The sequence below is a fragment of the Chiloscyllium plagiosum genome, unplaced genomic scaffold, assembly GCF_037043375.1.
Source record: "Chiloscyllium plagiosum isolate Xiang-an unplaced genomic scaffold, Cpla_swu_hap1 HiC_scaffold_20, whole genome shotgun sequence".
In the NCBI taxonomy this organism is placed as follows: domain Eukaryota; kingdom Metazoa; phylum Chordata; class Chondrichthyes; order Orectolobiformes; family Hemiscylliidae; genus Chiloscyllium; species Chiloscyllium plagiosum.
The window spans coordinates 37,102,431-37,123,194 of NW_028270158.1; the positions used below are offsets into that span (position 1 = coordinate 37,102,431).

Consider the following 20,764-nt stretch of genomic DNA (forward strand, 5'->3'; position numbering starts at 1 on the left):
CCAGGGGGAGATAGGAGGAGTTATCTGACAGCTGACACCAACCTCTGTGAGATAGATGTCAGTCCGCCAAAATAACAGCATCAGCCTTGTCAGTAGGTTTGATTACAAAGTTAGGGTTGGATCTAAGAGCATGGAGTGTAATCAGTTCAGAGAGAGATAGGTCAGAATGGGTGGGGTGAGCAGAAAAATTAAGGTGACTGATGTCACATCGACAGTTCTCAATGTTCAAGTTGAGTGCAGTAAAGAGATCAGAGACAGGCTTTCAGGTGGAGGGAAAGTGCTGGAGGTGAGTGAAAGGACCTTTGGGACAGAGAGAGTCTCCTGTCCGTGATATTCAATGCTCCTGCACAAATTAACTTGTTAAAAGCTCAGTCAGTGAAATTGCACCAGAGCAAAATAATTTGCAGGTAAAATTTTGGTAATCTACTTCACTGTCCTAAACTTCAGTGGCAAATGTCCAGAACACTGGATGTAAGATGTTGGTTGAGATGCATGCTATTGCAGAAACAATCATGGGTTACACTCCTCTCATTTCAAAGTTCATTGGATAAGAGGAATAGGCTATTCAGGCCCTCAAACCTCTGCTAACTTCCAATGAGATGATGACTAATCTTTGAAGACTCTTAGCTCATGGATCATTTATGTCCTTGTCTACTAAAAATCGATTGATCTCAGGTTTATAATTATGGATTGAGCTAGCATTTTCTGATATTTATGGAAAGACTTGTTTCCTATCCTCTCTCCGAGCTCAGATTTTCAGGCTCTGCTTTCTTGCTTTAGCTTCTCCCACCAGAAGAAATAGCCTCTCTCTGTCTACACTGCCAATTCCCTTTCAAAATCTAGAAACCAATCATATCACCTCTTCTCTCACCTTATACACTCCTGGAATTGCAAATCCTATTTTTAAAATTAAAATTCCATTATATTGGGTGAAAAGGAGACCCGAGCCATGTTTTGTAACTCTTTAAAATAAGCATACAATAACACTTTAAGATAATACACTCAAACTGTAAAGTTACACTGGGAGACAGATTGGGAGACAGCACTAGTGCATAGTATTTGAATCCCATGGCGACATGAAGCATTTATTGTCCATGATCCTCAAGTCCAAACCAATCTTTCAGTTTTCATGTGCTGACAAAGCAAATTTGTTTTGTAATTTATTGACTCAGTATGTGTAATTTTAATTTTGCATGAAGGTGCTATCAAATTATAGAACATAGAACATAGAAGAGTACAGCGCAGTACAGGCCCTTCGGCCCTCGATGTTGTGCCGATCCAAGCCCACCTAACCTACACTAGCCCACTAACCTACACTAGCATCCTCCATATGCCTATCCACTGCCCGCTTAAATGCCCATAATGAGGGAGAGTCCACCACTGCTACTGAAAGGGCATTCCATGAACTCACGACTCGCTGAGTAAAGAACCTACCCCTAACACCTGTCCTATACCTACCCCCCCTTAATTTAAAGCTATGCCCCCTTGTAATAGCTGACTCTATACGTGGAAAAAGATTCTCACTGTCGACCCTATCTAAACCCCTAATCATCTTGTACACCTCTATCAAGTCACCCCTAAACCTTCTTTTCTCCAATGAAAACAACCCCAAGTGCCTCAGCCTTTCCTCGATCTTTCTACCATACCAGGCAACATCCTGGTAAACCTCCTCTGCACCCGTTCCAGTGCCTCCACATCCTTCCTATAGTATGGCGACCAAAACTGCACACAATACTCCAGATGCGGCCGCACCAGAGTCTTATACAACTGCAACATGACCTCAGTACTCCGGAACTCAATTCCTCTACCAATCAAAGCCAGTACGCCATATGCCTTCTTCACCGCACTATTTACCTGGGTGGCAACTTTCAAAGATCTGTGTACATGGACACCAAGATCCCTCTGCTCATCCACACTACCAAGTATCCGTCCATTAGCCCAGTACCCCATCTTTTGGTTACTCTTACCAAAGTGAATCACCTCACACTTAGCTACATTGAACTCCATTTGCCACCTTTCTGCCAAGTTCTGCAGCTTATCTATATCCCGCTGTAACCTGCCACGTCCTTCCTCACTGTCTACAACTCCTCCGACTTTCTTATCATCCGCAACTTGCTCACTCAACCTTCTAACCCCTCCTCCAGGTCATTTATAAAAATGACAAACAGCAATGGTCCCAAAACAGATCCTTGTGGAACACCGCTAGTGACGGCACTCCAAGATGAACCTTTGCCATCACCTTTGCTACTACCCTCTGTCTTCTTCCGGCCAGCCAACTCCTAATCCAAACCTCCAACTCACCCTCAATGCCATACCTCCGTATTTTTTGCAGTAGTCTACCATGGGGAACCTTATCAAACGCCTTACTAAAATCCATATACACCACATCTACCGCTTTCCCCTCATCCACCTCCTTAGTCACCTTCTCAAAGAATTCAATAAGGTTTGTGAGGCACGACCTGCCCTTCACAAAACCATGCTGACTATCCTTAATCACATTATTCCTATCCTATGTTCATAAATCCTATCCCTTACAATTCTCTCTAAGATTTTGCCCACAACAGAAGTGAGACTCACTGGCCTATAGTTACTAGGGTTATCCCTACTCCCCTTCTTGAACAATTAGTTGTTATTGAAAAAGCTAAGGGATCCTAAAGTTCTGCACTCCCAATTGAATGTGAACAATTAAACAACAAATAGGAGGAAGAGGCTCCACAAATAGCTCTATTTTCAATGAAGGGGTGGACTGCACATCAATCAATGGACAAGGCTGAAGCAATTGCAAGCACCTTCCAGCAGTAATGTCCAATACAGTAATGTCCAAGATGGACCCATCTTAGCCTCCTTCTGCGACGCCTAAAACATCAAAGATGCCAATTTTCAGCTAATTCAATTCACTACACATGATATGAAGAAATGGTTGACTGCATTGGATACATCAAAGAATATGGACTCAGACAAATCCCCAGTTCTAGTGCTGAAGACTTAGTCTGCAGAATTAGCCATGTCCTTATCAAGTTGTTCCAGTACAACTCCTACATTGGTATCCAACAGAAAAAGTGGAGAATTGTGTAGATGTGACCTGCCTGCAGAACACAGGACGAATCCAATGTTGCCAATTACCCTGCTATCAGTCTCCTCTCAATCATCATTAAAGTAATGGAAGATGGCACTCACTTAGTGATAACATGCTCACCGCCAGGAGTACTCCATGATGTTTGCCACCATCATTAGTGTGTGATACTGGGTTCAGAGTTGACATAATTCACTGCTACCAATCCTCCTTTGTTTATACTGCACTTAGGGCCTGTCTAATTATCAGTTGCAGAGGATTGACTACTGGTGAGTCTAAACAGAAAAGGCACTTATCTTATAAAGTTGCTTTATTGTACAATAAGTACATTACTAGTCAGGCAATATTACTAAAGAGTCTAGGGAGGTGTATAGAATATGTCTACTCCCTTCAGTTATTCTGTTGAAATCAACTGCCTCCACAAAATGACTGTGCCACATCATCAGATTGAGTGGAATTCAATGTAGCATGACCTTAAACCACAAACTCAGCTCCAAATCTTATAACTCAGACTGTATATATATAAAAAAACACAAATGACATTTGTGTCAAACTCCCAACAAAGGAAATGACCTAAAAAAAATCACGTCCATTAAAAAGTTATGTATATATAAATCTTATATTTGTAGCTATGAGTTACAGAGCTCAAACCTCTTTACTTGTGAAATTATAATTATATTTTAAACATTTCATAAATCTGTCTCATGAGCTGCAATGAAGTATAAGTGTATAATTTCATTTTACCACTATTTTGAAGAAATCTGTAATACCTTGCTCCGATTAAATTATTGAGGAAATTACGTTAGGATGTGGAGATTTTCTTTTTCTAATCCAAATTTGTTAAATTAGACATTGTTACAAAGTGCTATTGTTTTATGGAACTAGCAGAGGTGAAAATCCATCAGAGTCACTGTGATTGGTACTTTATGGTGAATTATGCTGAGCAGGCGCCAGTCACACACATGCATCCATTTCAAATTGCTTTCTGTATGCTTGCAACTCAGTGGTTTTCTTTAAAATTCTGCCAGCTCTGGCTCCAAAATGTTTTGTTGATGGCTGTGACCAGGGTCCTAATTCCTTTCCCACAGCTCATCACAGATGTTAGATAACGTCCTGAAAGAAGACACAGTGTTTCAACAAGTTGATAAAAATGGTGGGAATCTTGCAGCTCTTGGAATTTCAAGTGTACTTTCCTTCTCTGACAGGTTATTAAAGGCAGAACCGATGAATGGTGCATTGATTTATAAACGTTTAAAGATGGAGTCTAACCTCTCCTATCTGGCACAGAGACTACGACACACATTATATTCCTTGACACACTCATAATCATTTCCTCTTGCCTGCTTGGGAAGAGTTACATGCTGTGTGGCTAATCAGAGGCAAAGTTAAAAACCACACAACACCAGGTTATAGTCCAACAGGTTTAATTGGAAGCACTAGCTTTCGGAGTGCTGCTCCTTCATCGGGTGGTTGTGGAGGGCACAATTGTAAGACACAGAATTTATAGCAAAAGTTTACAGTGCGATGTAACTGAAATTATACATTGAAAAATACCTTGATTGTTTGTTGAGTCTTTCATCTGTTAGAATACCATGACAGTTTCACTTCTTTCATATGTAAATCACAAAACCTTTTTTAAAAGTTACATTCTCAGGTTAACTGTAACAATTGGTGTCAGCACAGATAATATGTTGAAGGTGCTAGCCCCTTGTGCTCCCTGTCTGTGCCATCATGTTTAGACTGATTGTAATCTAAAAAGTGAGTTAACAGAGTCTTAGATGGATTCATGCAGTTTTTGAGCAAAGTACAATGTAACTCTGCAAGTACAATTTCACCCCACAAACGTATATGTATATGTGTGTGTGTGTGTGTCTGTCTGTCTGTCTGGGGTGGAGGGTTGTGAGTGTGAGAGAGTGTATATGTGTGTGTATGTGAGTGTAGAGTGTCTAAGTCTGTGAGAGGGTGCATGTGTGAGTGTGGGACTGTAGGAGAGTGTGTGTGTCTGGGGTGGCAGGTTGTGAGTGTCTGTGAGAGAGAGTGTACTTGTGTGTGTGTGTGAGTGTAAAGTGGTCTAAGTCTGTGAGATGATGCATGTGTGAGTGTGTGTGTCTGTAGGAGTGTGTGTGAGTGTCTGTGTATACGTGTGTCTGTGTGTATGTGTGTGTAAAGGAGCACCTGTGTGTATGTGTGTGTATAAAGGAGTGTCTGTGTGTGTGTATAGTGCAATGGTGGTCACCTGTAGTGTGTCATGAACCCAAGGTCCCGGTTGAGGCCCTCCCTATGGGTACCGAACTTAGCTATCAGCCTCTGCTCGGCCACTTTTCGATGCTGCCTGTCCCGAAGTCCACCTTGGAGGATGGTCACCCAAATGTCCGAAGTCAAATGTCCTGGACCACTGAAGTGTTCCCCAACTGGGAGGGAACCCTCCTGTCTGTTGTTTGTTGTGCGGTGCCCATTCATCCGTTGCTGTAGCCTTTGCTCGGTTTCCCCAATGTACCATGCTTCAGGGCATCCTTGCCTGCAACGTACAAGATAGACAACGTTGGCTGAGTCACATGAGTACCTGCCACATACATGGTGGGAGGTGTCCCCACATGTAATGGTGGTATCTATGTCCACACTTTGACACATCTTGCAGTGCCTATTGTGACAGGCTTGTATGGAGTTGTCCTGAAAGACGGGCAACTTGCTACAAACAATGATCTTTATGATGTTTGGTGGTTGTTTAAAGGCAAGCAGTGGAGGTGTGGGGAAGATCTTGGTGAGGTACTCATCCTCATTGATAATGTGTTGCAGGTCAGGAAGAACATGGTGTAGTTTTTCAGCTCCTGGGAAGTACTGGACAATGAAGGGCACCCTGTCGGATGCAGCCCATGTCTGTCTCCTGAGGAGGTCATTACGGTTCCTTGCTGTGGCACGTCAGAACTGGCGGTCGATGAATTGAACATCGTACCCTGTTTTAATGATGGCATCCCTGAGTATTTCCAGGTGCCCGTCACGTTCCTCCTCACCTGAGCAGATCCGGTGTATGCATAGGGCTTGTCCATTGGGGATGGCTGTTTTAATATGTTTTGGGTGGAAGCTGGAGAAGTGTAGCATTGTGAGGTTGTCTGTGGGTTTGCGGTAGAGTGTGGTGCTGAGGTGTCCATCCTTGATGGAGCTGCATGTGTCCAAGAATGAGACAGATAGTTGGGAGTAGTCCATGGTGAGTTTGATGGTGGGATGAAACTTGTTGATATCATTGTGTAGTTTTATCAGTGACTCCTCACCATAGGTCCAGAGGAAGAAAATGTCATCAACGTACCTGGTGTGTAATGTTGGTTGGAGGTCCTGCATAGAGAAGAAGTCTTGTTCGAACCTGTGCATGAAGATGTTGGCATATTGGGGTGTGAATTTGGTCCCCATGGCTGTTCCGTGTATCTGGATGAAGAACTGGTTGTCAAAGGTGAAGATGTTGTAATTGAGGATAAAGTGGATGAGTTGTAAGACGGTGTTTGGAGATTGGCAGTTGTTGGTGTTGAGTACTGAGGCTTTTGTCGCGATGCCGTCATTGTGGGGGATGCTGGCGTAGAATGCTGAAACGTCCATTGTGACGTGGAATGTTCCCAGTTCAACTGGTCTGTGGGTGCTGAGTCTTTGTAAGAAAGCCATAGTGTCACGACAGAAGCTGGGGATCCCCTGTACAATAGGTTTCAAGATGCCTTCAATATAGCCGGAGAGATTCTCACGCACGGTCCCATTGCCTGATACGATGGGGCATCCTGGTGTATAGGCTTTGTGTTTCTTTGGAAGGCAGTAGAAGTCACCTACAAGAGATATACTGGCAGGTGGGACTAGATTGGGTTGGGATATCTGGTTGGCATGGACGGGTTGGACCGAAGGGTCTGTTTCCATGCTGTACACCTCTATGACTCTATGTACGTGGGATGAGGGCGCATAGGAAATTCTCAAAGACTGGATCCAAAGTCCTGATCAATGTGCTTAATTCACAGGTGTGTTCTTTGGTCGGATCAGCTGGTAGTTGCCTGTAGTGTTCCTGGTTATTCAGTTGTCGGTACACTTTCTTGCAGTAATCTGTTCTATTCTGAAAGACAATGGCTCCTCCTTTATCTGCTGGTTTGATGACAAGGTTGTAATTGGTTTTGAGAGTATGGATAGCATTGAGTTGTGAACGGGTGATGTTTTGCTCTACCTTGTGGGTACGGCTGATGAATCTGGCATTGAAATATTTCCTGACGGTTTGAGCATACATGTCAAGCCCAGGGTAGTGGCCCTCCGGTGGGATCCAAGTTGACACCCCCTTTTGTTTCTCCTCTACAGATCCTTGTAATGACGTTCCAGTTCATCAGGGATCACTGCTGACACCTTGAAAGAATTCCCAGAGTCTCATTCTTCTGATGAACTCCTCCGTGTCTGCTGCAAGAAACAAGGGGTCCATTTTGGTGGAGGGGCAGAAGTTGAGACCCCTACTCAGGACTTCAATCTCTTCCGGTCGAAGGGTGTGATCCGATAAGTTGATAATAGACTTCCCCGCAGTGATAATGTTATCGTCTGTGGTGCCAGGGTGGACTTTGCTACTACTGGTGAGAATGCCAAATTTCTCCAGTTTTTTGTTCATGGTGTGCACATAATTGGTGTAGTTTTGTCGCCTTGTCTGCTTGGCAATGTCGCGTAATTGTACTGCTGCGATGCTCCAAATTAAACTTGTTGGACTATAACCTGGTGTTGTGTGATTTTTAATTTTGTACACCCCAATTCAAGACTGGCATCTCCAAATCATAATCAGAGGCAGTAATACTGCAGCAAGTTAAAGCATGCTGACAGCAATAAGGTCAGTCAGGTCTTCTGTGTGAAGAAAGCACCACACAAGCTACCATAAACGCACAAAGACCTTTGCTTACCCTGACGGTGAAGATCACTGCAGCCATAATCCTTTGGAGTTTCAGTATTAAACCTGTGTGAATTGAAAAGTCAGCAAAAAGTCAGACTTTGGCAGAATCTAATTGAGATGGCAGGGACCTTGACAGCTGGCATTGCCTCTTCAAGGGAGGACTATTAAACCATGAGTCAATCAGTCAATGGCAGGGCCAGTAGTGGGTCTTTGCCCTGGAATCAGGTCCCTGGGTGTGAATGGCTCATCTGGTCAGGTGTACTCATCAACCAAAGTTTGGCAGTTCTTGCACTTAGCACCACCACATAGTAAGCTGTATCTACTGTTGGTAGAGCACCCCCTGATGCCCCAGGAACATGGAAGAGCAAGGACAATGGCAAGTGATGGGTAGTTCTCAGATTGGAAAGGGAGGGAAGGGAGGGGCTCATGAGAGTCAGATACAAAGGCAGGTCTTAGTTCCCAGCAGCACCCTGATGTCTGATGTCTGGTGCCACAATCAGGCACTGATTGCCATTAATGGAGGAGCCTCTGCCTCACCAAGGTGACAATGGGGTGGCAACTCTCATTTCTGCTGCATGTTGACAGAATGGCTAATAGCTGGGATTGTCCCAGCCAGGATGAGATGAATCTTTTAAGTGGTTGTTAAGTGGCCAAGAAATGGCCTCTATTGACAGTGAGATGGGATGGCCAACCATGGGTGGAGACGGGAGGATAGAGGACTTTGGGTCTGCCACCTTACAGCCTAATCAAATGCCTTGTTCTCCTCCAAACTCACCATTAGGAGAACAGAAGATTCTGCCGTTGGTTCTTGAATGTAATATGTTTTATTCAGTGAGATATTCTATTATTATAGGATTATGTAACGTTAAGGTAGAGCATTTGGTCTTTCAATTCCATGACTGTTCTTTGAAAGAGCTTTCCAGTTAATCCCATTTCCCTTCACTTACCCTATTGCACTGCAAATGTTTCCCTTCCAAGTATTTATGCAATTTATCTTCAAAATTATTAAAGGACCTGCTTTTGCCCCCTTTTCATGCAATCCGTTTCAGATCATAACTCCCTGCATAAAAATAATTCCTTTCATCTCCTCTTAAGTTTTAATTAATAATTACCTGAAATCTATATCTTCTGGGTAAAGATTCCTTTCAATTTGGAAAGTTTCTCTTCATTTAGTCTATCAAAATTTTGCTTCACTGTATAGGTCAAGATTAGAATAGTGCTGGAAAAGCACAGCAAGTCAGGCAGCATCCGAGGAGCAGGAAAATCAATGTTTCGGGCCAGAGCCCTTCTTCAGGAATGAGGCTGGGAGCCTTGGGGGTGGAGAGATAAATGGGAGGTGGGTGGGGCTGGGGAGAAGGTAGCTGAGAGTGCAATAGGTGGATGGAGATGGGGTAAAGGTGATAGGTCGGATAGGAGGGTGGAGCAGATAGGTGGGAAGAAAGATTGACAGGTGGGACAGGTTGTGAGGGCGTTGCTGAGCTGGAAAGTTGGAACTGGGGTAAGGTGGGGGAGGGGAAATTAGGAAATTGGTGAAGTCCACATTGATGCCATGGGGTTGGAGGGTCCCGAGGCGGAGGATGAGGTGTTCTTCCTCCAGGCGTCAGGTGATTAGTGAGTGGCAATGGAGGAGGTCCAGGACCTGCATGTCCTTGGCAGAGTGAGAGGGGGAGTTGAAATGTTCAGCCACGTGGTGATGGTGTTAATTGGTGCAGGTGTCCTGGAGATGTTCTCTGAAGCTCTCTGCAAATAAGCATCCAGTCTCCCCAATGTAGATAATGTTAGTGTGTGCTGATGCCTACAAATAGCCCTCTCACCATTTATGAGTGTGAATCCTGTGTTGTCATTCAGCGTTCGGTTGGAAAATGAGACTCCTAGCTCTTCATAGCAGAAAGCTACTCACTGTCAATCTCATGCAACTCTCACAAATTTCTCATCAATGCCTAAGTCATTCAAGAGCTGGGACGATTCCACCCATTGTCTTGAAGGCTTACCATTTCTGACAAAAACTGACCAGCTTTGTAGTTGGGGTTTTATCACTCAACCCTTTTGAACAGAACCTCTGGTCCAAAGTCTTGCAGCATATTGGTAGTGTCCCTGTCTCTGAGACAGAGGTTCCAGATTCGAGACCCATGTTGGGAATGTAGACTCTGAAAGATACATTTGTAATGAGTGCAAACAGGTTGATTATCACCCTGTAAGTCCTTCCACTTCAGCTGATGGCAGATGGTAATAGCGGCAGAGACTCTTGGTCAGCCACCTGCAGAAGGCAATGACAAAACATTCAACATAAATATGAAATAACATTTCCCCTTGGCTGCAACAGCTTGATGCAGAATTCCTTACTTAGAGTCATAGAGATGTACAGCACGGAAACAGACCTATCAGTCTAACTCGTCCATGCTAACCAGATATCCCAACCTAATCTAGTCCCATTATCCCTCTCACCCCTTCCAATTCATGTATCCATCCAGGTGCCTTTTAATGGTTTTACTTGTACCAGCCTCCACCACTTCTTTTGGCAGCTCATTCCATACACGCACCACCCTCTGCATGAAAAGATTGCCTCCTAGGCCCCTTTTATATCTTTCCCCTCATCTTAAACCTATGCCCTCTAGTTCTGGACTCCCCCACAGGGAAAAGAACTTGTCTATTTACCCTATCCATACCCCTCATGAATTTATGAATCTCTATGAGGTCGCCACTCAGCCTCCGACACTCCAGGCAAAACAGCCCCAGCCTATTCAGCCTCTCCCTAAAGCTTAAACCCTCAAACCCTGGCAACATCCTTGTGAATCTTTTCTGAACCCTTTCAAGTTTCACAACATCCTTCCTGCAGCAGGGGGAACAGACTTGCACACGGTATTCCAAAAGTAGCCTAACCAATGTCCTGTACAACTGCAACATGCCCCTCCCAACGTCTATACAAAATGCACTAACCAATAAAGGAAAGCATACCATATGCCTTCTTCACAATCTATCTACCTGCAACTCCACTTTCAAGGAACTATGAACCTACACTCCAAGGTCTCTTTGTTCAGCAACACTCCCCAGAACCTTACCATTAAGTGTATAAGTCCTGATCGGATTTGTCTTTCCAAAATGCAGCACCTCACATTTATCTAAATTAAACTCTATCTGCCACTCCTCGGCCCATTAGCCTACTGTTGCATGTTGCAGTATCTTGCACCCTAGCTTCCCAATGGAAAGAGGAAGGACCTCTTATACCAGCTTCAGGTGCAGAATCTCTACCACTGTATGGCAGAACATTGCAATGGGTGCATCTAGATGGTGGACAAAGGTGAGGAAGTGGTGAGTGTGCAACAGCAGCACATGCAGGAAGCACCTCCATGCCATTTTGAAGTGCACAAAAGTAATTTCCCTGAGACAGCTCACACTGTGGTAGGGGTGGGTCACACCCTGAGCAAGGGTCCAGTACATGGGGAAAGTGTTGTGTATCATACAGATGGGGGTCAGTTCATCTGGAAGCCCACTACACCCTGCAAAAGTTGGGATGGTTAATAGTGAGGAGAATAATCTTTAACTAGAAGAGTATTGTGTTTCATTGGCTGTTTTCATTGGAGAAAAGAAGGTTAGGAGTGACTTGATAGAGGTGTACAAGATGATTAGGGGTTTAGATAGGGTTGATCATGAGAACCTTTTTCCACGTATGGAGTCAGCTATTACGAGGGGGCATAGCTTTAAATTAAGGGGTGGTAGGTATAGGACAGATGTTAGGGGTAGATTCTTTACTCAGTGAGTCGTGAGTTCATGGAATGCCCTTCCAGTAGCAGTGGTGGATTCTCCCTCTTTATGGGCATTTAAACGGGCATTGGATAGGCATATGGAGGATCGTGGGCTAGTGTAGGTTAGGTGGGCTTGGATCGGCGCAACATCGAGGGCCAAAGGGCCTGTACTGCGCTGTATTCTTCTATGTTCTATTCTATGTTCTATGTATACAGACAGGCTGATCAGATGGACTCATCAATGACCAATGGAACTCAATCCGGATAAATGTGAAGTGATGAGCTTGGGTAGGAAAAAACAAGTCAAAGGCATACCTAATGAAGAATAGGATCCTGGAAGCACCAAGCGGGACTTTGGTGCTCATGAACACTGGTTCTGTAGGATGTCAGGACAAGTGGATTATGTGGTTAGAAATGTATTTGATATGCTTGCCTGTATTAGTTAAGACATTAGTTAAGAGCAGGGAGGTTATACTGTACAAATCATTTGTTAGACCACAGCTAGTGTATTGTGTGCAGTTCTGGAACCCACATTATAGGAGGCATTGATGTACTAGAGAGGGTACAGATGAGATTTGCCAGGATGTTGCCTGGGGTGAAGAGCTTTCGTTATGAAGAGAGATTGGACAGACTTGGGTAGCTTTCCTTAGAGCAAAGGAGACTGAAAGAGGACATGATTGAAATGTATAAAATTGATGGCCATGGATAGGATAGGCAGGAAGACATGTGTCCCCATGTTCGAGAGATCCATGATGAGGGCAGAGATTTAAGGTAAGGGCAGATGGTTCAGAGAGGATATGAGGAAATATTTTTCATCCAAAGGGTGCTTAGAATCTGGAACTCATTGTCTGGAAGAGTGTAGAGGCAGAATTCCTCATAATATTTAAGAAGTATTCAGATGTACACTGCAATGCTAAGACATCCAAGGCTATGGACCAAGTGCTAGAAGATGGGATTAGAATAATTAAGAAGTTGTTTCTGGTCAGCAAAGACATGATTGGCCAAAAGACTTTTGCCTGATCCATAGATCTCTTTGACTCTATGACATGAACCACCTCAACATTCTCTGTGGTCTCAGAGTCAAGGACCATGGTCAGGAGACTCGATGGATCAGGCTGCATACTGGATGATTACTGACATCCTCTCAGAAACCATGCCAGTGTTATCCAGCCTGCTCTTCCACCATTTAACACATCCCCCAATCTGGTCAGCCCAGTGTCATGAATTGTATCCTCTGCCAGCCATCAGAAAACCTACCGATGGAGGAAACATCCTGAGCAATAGCTCCCTCACAAACAGCCATGCCTCCCCCATCAAGGAGAGAGCTTCAGTATGAAGTCATGATGTCCCAAAACTTGATGAAGTCCACATAGGAAATGGGCAGTGCCTGGAAGAAAGTGCAAGGACTCATCCACTCATAAGCAGGACCTGCATATTGTAATTGAGGTGACACAACTAACAGAACAATTATGTCATCAGAGCTGATGGATGCGATTTCTTATTTTACCATTGGAATACAATGATGTGGAAATATATCTTCTGAGACCATTTTTGGAAGAGGTCTATGGAGCATCAACCGAGGTGAGGAGATTTGTAAATTATGGGATATACTTACTACTGGAGCCCTTCCCCCTATTCCAGCAGCAGCTTGTTCTTCTTCATACGGTGTCATTCATTCTCCAATTCATGCTACATTTCAAGAGGAATACCAACTGTGGCCATTTCTGGAAGCAACTGGTTGATCATCTGAAGTCAATGAAAATCTGCAATTTAAAATGCATCAACACATCTTTAATCAACTTGTTCACATGTTATCCTCTCGAGCAGATGGAACTTCAACCCAGATCTTCTGGCCTCACTACCATAAGATCCTCCTATTCAAATACTTGAAAATTTGCAGTAGCAGCAGCCAAAAACCAACAAGCAACTAATCAGTGCCACGATGGCACAAGGGTTAGCACTGCTGCCTCACAGCTCCAGGTACTCGGATTCAATTCCACCCTTGGTCGTCTGTCTGTGTGGAGTTTGCACATTCTCCCTATGTCTGCGTGGGTTCCTCTAGATATTACAGTTTCCTCCCATAGTTCAAAGATGTATAGGTTAGATGGATTGGCCATGCTTAATTGTCCTTATTGACTTGGGATGAGCAGGCTAGGTGGGTTAGCCATGGGAAATGTGAGGTTTCAGGGATTAGGTGAGATGCTCTTTGGAGGGTCAGTGCAGACTCGATGGGCTAAATGGCCTCTTTCCAAGCTGTAGGGGTTCTTCAGTTGTGCAAGGTTAAACAAAGCTGTTGGCTGAAGCATAGAGCTCCAAAAAACCAGCACTAATATCAATCATTTTTGCAAGCAGGATGACGCCGTGATCTGTCTACTCTGCCATCTTCAGATGGATGTTCACTTTACATGTACAGACACTTTCACTACAACCTCAGCTGTGTGGCATCTGACATGATCTGCACCACAAGTGTCGGAATGCACCAAATGCATCAGTTTGGAGTTCTAAGCCCAGTTATAGTACAAAACGTATGTGTGATAATGATTCTAATTCCTCATCCAAGGAATATAATGCCAAACATTATCCTACATTGATCATATAAAATATGTAGACAAAATAAACTATGAGAGATCACTCAATATTTCTGCATGTGATGGTTCATGAGGTATGAGTTTGAAATCTTCAAACATGTATATATATGCAACAAAACCTCATTACCTCTTAAAAGGACCAAATTCAAACTAAGTTTGACAAAAGGTGGTATGGAAAGTTTCCACTCATGTCCTGAAACAGACTCTATTAAAACAATACTAAAAAGTGCACAGCAGCATATGCGTGACTAACAACATTAAACAAAAGCAGGATTGTACAGAATACAGAAAATCAATTGTGCAACATTGATTCCAACCACAACAAAATTGAGAAACAAAAAATGAAAGCCAAAGGTTAACAAATTACGAACCACACTCCTTCCAATAATGTAAAGATACTGATTGCTACAACAAAGGAGGATTTGCAAAGTTGAATAACAATCAAAGTAAAACTGTAAAATAATACCTGACAAAGGGCATTGATGACAACAAAGCAATTGGAACAAAGCCTTTGAATATGAATGGCAATAACCCACAAGTACAACTCAGCACTAGACAGTTTCACTCACTATTATGAATGTAGTGACAAGAATTAAACATGCCATTTTTATTAAAATGACAAGAAAAATAACATTTCATATGTAAAATGCACCTAAAATAGAACAAAGGGGAATGAAATAATAAAAAAAAGCTAAGAAAGAGAACACAATTGTTCAATGGAAAAAAATGGCCAATTCAATATTAACACAAGAAAATATGAGGTAGGCACCTACTTAAAGACATATGAAAATAGATGACAGGCAAAATTGGCAAAATGGAGCAAGGTCAAGTGGCTATTAACCTTAGAGAAGGGGAAAAAAAGAAAAATTCCTGTTTTAACTCTGCTTCCCCAGCAGGGAATGAGCAGCTAGGTAGATAAAGTACCTTCCTCATTCATTTTTACCCGCTGCCATCTTAGCTATTGGTTTTATTGACAGTGTTGGACCTAATTATTCTCTTTCATCCTGGGCCTAAGCTCTGAGGACATCCTGTCATGAAGTTAATGAACAATATATTTAAGATCAATATTGAGACCAAAAGGCTACAGAGATCACAAATGGAACAAGCAGACGAAGCTAGTGACAACCAGAATGGAGGAGATACAAGATGGCACTAACCTACGGTCAGAGCTCCTCATGATTTACTAGTCTACTTTTCTATCAATTTCAGTGCTACATTGACAATTTTGAAAACCACCTTTCTCAGTTTTTCCAGAATGCAGTAGAATATTTCCGACTCTATGCCACAAATCATCATTCCCACAAACCATCAATCCCACTGGGGAGAGTATTGTCAGAAATGTACAAAATAATTGATGCCTTTACCAAAAAAACTCCTTAAGAAGGGGAGCCCAGAATCTGTAAGGTACTTGCAAAAACCTTGACATTGATTTCAATGTATGTTGCTTAACTTCAATGTCTAGAGTTCTAACATCAGATTCCGGGGCTCTATTTCGGTGCATTGCGCTGAATATTCTACAACCTTGAAGTGGTGCCCTCTACAGCTTCAGACAGAGTGTTGCAGGCCCTGCATGGGCTTTCCAATACCTTTTAGAATTAGCGAGTTTTGAGAAGATTTGTAGCTCAGGTTGAGGTTTTGGATGTAGGTTTGCTCACTGAGCTGAAAGGTTCATTTCCAGACGTTTTGTTACCTTACTAGGAAACATCTTCAGTGGACCTCACGTGAATCAATGCTGAAAGTTCCTGCTTCCTATTTATATGTTTGGGTTTCTTTGAATTGGTGATGTCATTTCCTGTGCTGAAGTCACTTCCCGTTCCTTTTCTCAGGGGGTGGTAGTTAGACATCGAGTTAGACTCCATCTACCACCCCCTGAGAAAAGGAACAGGAAGTGACTTCACCTTGGGAAATAACATCATCAACCCAAAGAAACCCAAACATATAAATAGAAAGCAGGAATTTTGAGCATTGCTTCGTGTGAGGTCCACTGAAGATGTTACCTAGTAAGGTAACGAAACTCCTGGAAATGAACCTTTCAGCTCAGCGAGCAAACCTACATCCAAAGCCTTTTAGAATTGTTGATGCACATTTTCAGTTTTTAGAAAGGTGCAGCCTCAATTTCTATCCTTTCCATCAGAGCTTGCCACAAGCCATTCCTGGCAACATGTATATCCTGTACTTTATCACTTCACAAATAGCAATACTGTCAAGAGTTCTCTGAATCACTACCTAACCCATCTGGGGTGACAACCTCCATGGATTGGAATGAGCAACTGATGCTTTATCTTCAGGTGAATCTCTATGTGTGTTGTACAAGGCCTGAGTAGGCCTCAGAAGGAACTAGATGAAGGACAAAGGGACATGTGTTCGGAGATAATGACAAGAATGAGCTAGCTGATGAGTGATGGCCTACAAGAACCCTAAGGATTTTATAGAGTGTGTATGAACTAGACAACTACATCGAGAGAGAAAAGGGATAGAAATGTGCAACCAACATGCTGTACATGGCCTTTGTACTTAAATGTACATTTTTTTATGGCTTATGATGCCAATCACAATATGGGCTTATGAAGTAGATTCTTAGGGAGATATCATAGTAATGGAGAGAAAGAAAATGATCCTCCAGTTTGTTCCTATTTAATTTCCAGGGATACTGGTAGTTGGAGTGACCTGCCATTGCATGAGGTATTTTTCTTGTTCTTGAAAATCTCTCAGTTTGGAGTGATCTGATGCAAATGAACATCACATCGTGGAAGAATGGACAAAAAGGGTACACGCTTGATTCTATCAGTTAAATATAAAGGTTATAGAGTCATTGAGTCATGCAGCATGTAAACAGACCCTTCAATCTAACTAGTCCATGCTAAGCACAATCCCAAACTAAACTAGTCCCACCTGCCTGCATTTGGCCCATATACTTCCAAACATTTCTTATTCATGTACTTACCTAAATATCTTTTAAAATTCTAACTGTACCCACATCAACCACTTCTTCTAGAAGTTCATTCCACATAAGAACCACTCTCAGTGTAAAAGAATTGCCCCTCATGTCTTTTTAAAGTCTTTCTCCTCTCGTCTTAAAAATATGTCCTCCTTACCTTGAAATCCCCCACCCTAGGGAAAAGACACCTGCTATTCATCTTATCTGTACCCCTCATTATTTTGTAAATCTCTATAAGGTCACCTCACAACCTCCTATGCTCTAGTTTAAAATAAGGTCCCAGCCTATCCAAACCCTCCTTTCTCCATTCCCACAACATCCTGGTAAATCAGGTTCACAGAACAATAGAACTCTTACAGTGTGGAAACAAGCCCTTCGGCCCAAAAAGTTCACAGTGACCCTGCAAAGAGTAACCCACCCAGACCCATTCCCCAACTACTCTACATTTCCCCTGACTAATGCACCTAACCCACACATCCCTGAACAACAATGACTATTTAGCATGGCCAATTCACCTTACCTTACCAGCACATCTTTGGATTGTGGGAGGAAACCAGAGCATCCTGAGGAAACCCACACAGACACGGGGAAAGCATGCAAACTTCACACAGGCAGTTGCCTGAGGCTGGAATTAGACTTGGGTCCCTGGTGCTGAGATGCAGCAGTGCTAGCCACTAAGCCACTGTGTTGTCCTAAATGTCCATCAATTTGCAACCACTGCACTCCTGTCACAATGACAGAAGCAAATGTATAAAAATGGTTTCCACTGCAGCCCTGATAACATTATGGCAGGGAAGCAGAAAAGAGGCTGATGTAATTTAGAATCAGCCTTTGCCTATTTAATAAGGTAGTGCAGCGTATAGGAATTGAGCTGAGAGAGAATAGGCATCTCAGGACCAGCAAGCAACTGAGTAACAAAACCGGGTGATTAATGTAAGGATACTGTGTGCCACTGCCGACTTTGTTGGTATATATAGTATCATTAATTTTATCATTATAAACTCTCCAGGCACTGAGAAAGTATATCTGCCCCAAGGACGCTGAATCTAATGAGGTGGCTCTCACATCTGATTACTTTTTCTCCAAAAGTCAAGCAACAATTTTAACTGACTGATCATTCAGCATATTGTGGAAAGCCAGATACTTGGGAATTTTGAACTGAAGTAATTTGTTGCAAATCACATTTTTTGACGAAACCTTTAATGAAAAGTGCTCATCAGAAACCAATTAAAGATAGATTTGCAAATTCCTTGATACTTGGACACATCTGGCTATTTTGATTTTCTGTGTGTTTGTTTAATTTGCACATTTTACCTACAATATTGTGGTGCTCAATAACTGCTCTTTCATACAACCAAGTTCAGCAGCTATTGATTCAATATACTTTAATTGTCAGTGCAGTTTATTTCATTAACACAAATAGCCCTAGAGAGTCCCATGGTTACTGAAAACAGCATTCACCATTTACGTGCAATGCACTCTGAATCAGTGGAATGGAGCAGTTTTATAACATTGGATGGAAAAGTAATTTATTTGCAGCAGAACTTCCTGCAAATAAACAGTACACTGCAATCTCAACAAAATTAAAACTGCTGAAGAAATCCAGCCAGAGGTCATTCGATTCACTCCTGTGGTTCTGTGCTTTGTATTCCTAAACAGAAATTTCTTTCATTTTTCTGCTAATCTCATGCCGCAGAAGTCCACGAATTTGTGCTGTGGTAGTGCCAACACATCATGCAATCTTTATGTATTTACTTTTACTTTTATTTGCTCATAGAATGTGGAAATGCAAGTATTTATCACCCACCCCTAAATGTCCTTGAGAATTGGTGTTGAGCCACTATCTGAACCACTGCAGTTCATGTGGTTAAACATATCTGCAGTGTTGTTAAGGAATGATTTCCCAGATTTTGACTCAATAACACTAAAGGAACAGGAATATATTTCCAAGTTTGGATAGTGTGTGCCTCAGAGGGAAACTTCTAGGTTGTGGTGTTCTCTTGGATCTGCAGCCCTTGATTTTTCAGATGATAGGGTTGTAGGTTTTGACTGTACTATCAATAGATCTTGCAGATAGTACACACCGGTGAGGCCCTGTGCAAGGGACTGAATATTTAAGGTATTTAATGGCATGCTGATTATACTGCAATATCTGAATGGTGTTGATATTTTTGAGAATTGTTGGAGACTATTCCAGACAGGTGGAGACTACTCTAATGACACTCCAGACTTGTGCCTTAAGATGATGAACGGGCTTTGAGTTACATGCCACATAATTGTAGTCTCTGACCAGCTTATGTAGCCACATTATTTGTACACCTTGTCCAGTTCAGTTTCTGGTCAACAGTATCTCCAGAATATTAACAGCTGCCAGATTCAGAAATGACAATGCCATTGAATGTTAAGAGGAGATAGCTTGATTCTCTTGTTGGAGGTGGCCATTGCATGAAACTATTAGCTTAAACTCAAATAAAATTAAAAATCATTTTTTTTCACCTCCATCCTCAGCACAATTGGCTGAAAGGAACAAAAATGTGGAGGTTTTATTTTTAAATTGGTAGATGAGTTAATATTATATGACAACTAAAAACACACAAAGCCAAAATGATGACTTTTTAAAATTGTTTTATGGGATATGGCTTTAATGCCTAGATCAGCATTTATTGCCCATTCCTAATTGCCCTCGAGAAAGTGGTACTGAGGTGCCTTCTTGTTTTGCTGCAGTCCATGTGCTGTAGCTACATGTGCTGTTAGGAAAGGAATTCTACAGCAATAAAAGAATGATGATATAGTTCCAACTCAACATGATGTGTGGCTCAGAGGGAACTTGCGGGAAGTAGTGTTCTCATGCATCGGTTGCCAATAGTGGTAAAGGTTGGGGGGTTTGGATGACGGTGTCAAAGGAACCTTGGTGAATTGCTACATTGTATCTTGCAAATGGTACACTCAACTGCCATGTGTGTCAGTAATTCATGATAATTCACTGGATACTAAAGAAAACATATTCTGCTTTTGTGTCATATAACTCATGAATCTTAATTATCTTAATTACAAATATGGAAAAAATCGCACAACACCAGGTAATAGCCCAACAGGTTTATTTCGAAGTACTAGCTTTCAGAGCGCTGCTCCTTCATCGGAGAACTATTCCTTCTTCAGGTAGTTAGTGGGGCAGGATCATAACACACTGAATTTATAGTACAATTTATAATCTCCACCTGGGTGGAATAGTGTCCAACAATACTCAAGAACATTAGCACCATTCAGGATATTGCAGTATAATCAGCATCCTCTTAAATACCTTAAATATTCAGTCCCTTGCACAGGATCTCAGCAGTGTGTGCTATCCGCAAGATCTATTGACAATAAGTTCAAACTACATTTGTGCTATAAATTCTGTGTCTTATGATCCTGCCCCACTAGCTACCTGAAGAAGGAATAGTTATCCGAAAAATAGTACTTTCAAATAAACCAGTTGGGCTATAACATGGTGTTGTGTGATTTTTAACTTTTTCCACCCCAGTCCAACAC

The 20,764-nt window shown here is 42.4% G+C and overlaps 1 pseudogene; it reads right to left on the minus strand.

Moving 5' to 3' along the window:
- Positions 1-5,305: 5,305 nt before the first annotated feature.
- LOC148146596 (uncharacterized) lies at positions 5,306-6,724 on the minus strand (annotated as a pseudogene).
- Between the last annotated feature and the right edge of the window lie 14,040 nt (positions 6,725-20,764).